Below are 4766 nucleotides of genomic sequence, written 5' to 3'. Positions count from 1 at the left end.
GCGACCGAGGCCTTCCACACACTTAAGCAGGCGCTCACTACGGGACCGGTCCTATAGATGCCTGACTCAACAAGCTGTTCACGATGGACTGCGATGCCTTGGGGGTGGGGTTTGGCTCCGTCCTTCATCATGCCACGGGACCTCTCGCGTTCTTCAGTTGGCCTTTCGCCGCGTGTCATCACTAGCTCACGGCCTACAAGAGGGAGCCTATCGGCTTGGTGTAGGCGGTGCGCCACTGGCAACCATATCTATGTGGGCGGCCGTTCCTTATTCACAAGGATCACTACAACCTCAAGTTTCTGTTGGACCAGCGCCTCTCCACCATTTCGTAGCACGAGTGGATCAACCAGCTCTTCGGGATCGACTTCACAGTCGAGTACCGGCAGGGTCACCTCAACACCACGACGGATATGTTGTCCCTCCGCGATGCCGATCACGACACGGGCACCGTCGACACCGCGGGTTATGCCTTTTGCACCCGCTCGGGGCCCTCATTCTCCTTCATCGACGACATCCGCCGAGCCACGGAGACCGCTGCGGATGCGCAACACCTCCGTCAGCGCCTCGAGGAGGGCGAGTTACACGAGCCGTGACACCTGGACGGCGACTTACTCCTCCACGGGCGATGCCTCTTTGTGTCGGATCATGGTGATCTACGCCACCAGACCATTCTGCTGGCGCACTCGGTCGGACATGAGGGTGTGCATAAGACCCTTCACCATCTCCGAGCCGATTTTTAAATACCCCGCGACCGTGCGCTGGTGCAACATTGGGTGCGGTACCGCGTTACTTGCGAGGGCAACAAGACGGAGACACTGCAGTCGGTGGGACTGCTACAACCCCTTGAGGTGCCCTCTCAGGTCTGGACTGACATCTCCATGGATTTTATTAACGGCCTTCCTAAGGTGTCCTCAGAGTGATCGACCGCTTCTCCAAATATGCACACTTCATCATGCTCGGCCACCCCTACACCGCCACCTCTGTCATGCGTTCCTTCTTCAATGGCTTCGTCCTCCTCCATGGGTTTCCCTCCTCGATCGTCAGCGATCGTGGCCCGGTGTTCATCAGCCATGTCAGCCACGATCTTTTCCAGATGGCGGGCGTAAAGTTGCTTCTGAGCACGGTGTTCCACCCATAGACCGAGGACCAATCAGAGATGGTCAACAAGGTGATTGCTATGTACTTACGATGTGTTATAGGTGATCGCTGACGCGCCTGGGTGGACTGGCTTGCCTGGGCTTAGTATTGCTACAACACCTCCTACCACTCCGCCTTGCGTGCCACGCCATTCGAGGTGGTCTACGGTCGCTCCTCACCACCCATTCTTCCGTTTCAACCGGGGACGGCTCGGACTAAGGCGGCGAGCGATCTTCTACGCGAAAGGGATGAGATCCTTGCCGAGGTGCGCCAACGTCTTCTCCAAGCCTAGCAGCTGTCCAAGAAATACTACGATGTCCACCATCGCGAGGCGGAGTTTGCGGTGGGTGATTGGGTGTGGCTGCGACTTCTCGCTGCACCACACATTCACTAGGACCGGCCTCGCTATGCCGGGCCGTTTCTGGAGTTGAAGCGCATCGACAACATCGCCTACCGCCTTTAGCTGCCGTCGGGCGCCAACATCCACAATGTATTCCATGTGGGGCTGTTGAAGCCTTTCCGCGGCGAACCGCCGGCGGCCGCGCCGGCTCTTCCGCCAACCGCCAACGGTCGTTTTCTTCCGAGCCCGGAGAATTTGTTGAAGGCCCAGCAGAGCCGAGGTGTTGGGTGACTTTTGATCTAGTGGCAAGGCCTTCCGGAGGAGGACGCCACTTGGGAGCAACTCGAGGAGTTCCGTCAGCATTTCCTCAACTTCCAGCTCGAGGACGACCTGTTTGCGCATGCGGAGAGAGATGCTATGATCGGCGTACATTATAGTCGGAGGAGGCCCGATGGCGCATGCAGTTAGGCCCAATGGCACGGGCAGTTAGGCCCAATGGCACGGGCAACTAGGGGCTTGACTTAACTTATCGTTATTTTTATTAGCACATAAGGGATTATATAAACTCATGTAAAGACTCGTTTTGAAGATAAGAAGTAGCAATCATAATTGCTCTGCTGACGCCCCTAACCCTAGTCGCCGCAGCGGCCGTCTTCCCCGCGCGATCAACGCGCCCGAGCGCGGTCGCCCACGCCTCCAGCCTCGCCAGCCCTCATCCCACCCCTATAACCTGAGACCACGACCTGATAGGGCCCCTGCTCCTCTCACATATATTAATTTGTACTTGTATTATTTGACACAAATGAAATGAGTTACAGTTTATTTATGCAATCCACAACAAATAACTTATAGAACAGAACATAGTACTGGGACAATTGAATTGCACGGTTTGGCAAGAAAGTAGTCCAGCAAGCATCATGTAATATTAACTGAAGCTTTTAACATGTCTGCTCCTTTACAAATGCTACATAGGTAATCAGGTATACAGCCTACACAGAATTAGGCTAACACCACAGAATGAAATCTATCAAGAAAAAAGGAAAACAATTCTAGGACGGGCTTCCCCATCACATTTTTGTTCAGCTGCTCGTGTAGGCATTAACTCAGGGAGGTTAACCAAAGCTAATAGAATATCAAATCCTTCATTAGCATCAAGAGGATATTCATCTGTGTGTATGAATACTGATGTAAAACTGTTATAAACAAATAGAAATGGTCGGTTAGCCATGCTTATCTTTATCTTTACCTAACATATATATATATATATATATATATATATATATATATATATATATATATATATTTCAAAAATAAATAGTGCTTCTGGTGGCCCGTCATAAAATAATCCCAGGTACCTCCCCTTTTTATCCTCCTTTATTACCCAATTTTCTTTACGAAAGCTGATGGGCTGCATTGGGCCGAGTAACTCACGGTTTAACTTTTTTTAGGCAAATTCGAATGCTTTTAAAATATTCATATATTCAAACCTCATCTCTAAATCTAACATGTTATATATGAAAATACATTAGAAAATATGTAGATTTCAAATAAGCTATTATATTGATGTTAATAATTTCTGAAATTACATTTAGATTGCCTATTATGTAAACAAGTGGCTTAATGTTCATTCTCGTATTGTTTAAAATTGTTCCCATGAATTTTTTTTAAAACACTTTTTTTAGAAACGGAGGCAAAATATTTGTATCATATATTAAATAAGAGGAGGACAAAATTTTGTTACAATCCCCACACTACATAGAGATCACTCTCCCGATACAATGATGCCCAATTGTTTTCCTCCTGCAACAACCCAAATCTTGATCTCGCTTTTGATATTGTTGAGCAAGATTGTTGTTGGCGTATTCTTGTGTTGAAAGACGCGGACGTTCCGCTCATTCCAAAGAGTCCATCAAACAAGCATTGTAAGGTACGCTAATGCCTTCCTGTTGGGCTTGCTCACATCAGATCTCTTGACCCACCAATCACTAACTGAATTCTGAAGATGCCAATCTGAAGTATCAAAGTCAATAAAGTGGAGCTAGTCATTCACCATGTTCCATAGCCGGATTGTGAACCGACACTTATAGAATAGATGTGGACCGGACTCGTTTTCTTGCTTGCAGAGTGGGTAGAGGTTACAGTTTAGCCATCCTCGCTTGGCCAATCGGCCGACGGTCCAAATATGATATTGTGTAGCTAGGCAAGAGAAAAACTTGACCTTGGGAGGGGCCCATGCTTTCCATATTATTTTCTCCATTGTAGAGTAGACCGTACCCCGTAATTGGTCCTTGTAGGCGGAGGCCGCGGAGTATTGCCTGCTGCTCGTGTGCTTCCATCAGATCTGGTCTTCCTCATGCTCGTCGAGGTGAAGGCCTTGGATGGTGGACAATAGGGTTACAAATTGTCGAATATGCTCGACGGTGAAGTTTGCGGAAACTTTGACCTTTGCAACCCATGCCCCATTATTGAGCGCCTCTCTCACCTTCCAATTTTTGCGGGTGGATGCCTCGAAAATGAGTGGAGCTAAATCCTTGGATTTATGGTTATTAATCCAAGGAGCTTCCCAAAAAGGAGTTCTTGAACCATTACCCACGGTGATGGTGGTGGAAGAGTAGAAGAGGTTGAGGTCATTGTCGTCGCAGGGGTTATCGATCCAACCCACAGTTTGGATGGTTCATTCCATTCGAACCATGGCCACCTGAGCCGCAACGCTCGCACGAACTTTTCTGTGTTAAGCACCCCAAGCCCTCCACGCTCGTATGGAGTGCATAGGAGGTCCCAGTTGACTTTTCATTTCACCCCTGTTGTCTTGTCAGAGCCAGCCCAAAGGAAAGCTCTTTCCATTTTGTTGGTGTCGTGGAGGGCCCTCTTGTCGACATTCAGAATCGTGATGTAGTATAACACTTGGCACGATAGCATCGATTTGACTAGAGTCGTGTGCCCAATGGGAGCGATGTTGCCACCATCCCAAGGAGTGAGTTTAACAACCACCTTATCCTCCAGAAATTGGAAATCCCCCTTCTTCAATTGCCTCACAGAGAGAGGAAGCCCCAAATATCTCATTGGGAATGAGGATTCTTGGTCGGCAGGTTGTGGAGGACATGCTCCAAGTTGATGTTGCTGCACGTGATGGGAACTACCAAACTCTTTTGGAAGTTGGTTGTAAGGCCTGTAACCTTGCCAAAGCAGTCAAGGATCTGAGCTAGCCGGTCAATATCCATCTTGATTGGCGCCATGAAGACCGCCACATCATTCGCATAGAGAGAGGTACGTGTGAATGCCCTTCGTC

Source organism: Hordeum vulgare, chromosome 6H, assembly GCF_904849725.1.
Source record: "Hordeum vulgare subsp. vulgare chromosome 6H, MorexV3_pseudomolecules_assembly, whole genome shotgun sequence".
Lineage (NCBI taxonomy): Eukaryota > Viridiplantae > Streptophyta > Magnoliopsida > Poales > Poaceae > Hordeum > Hordeum vulgare.
Note: the sequence above shows the minus strand (reverse complement) of the source record.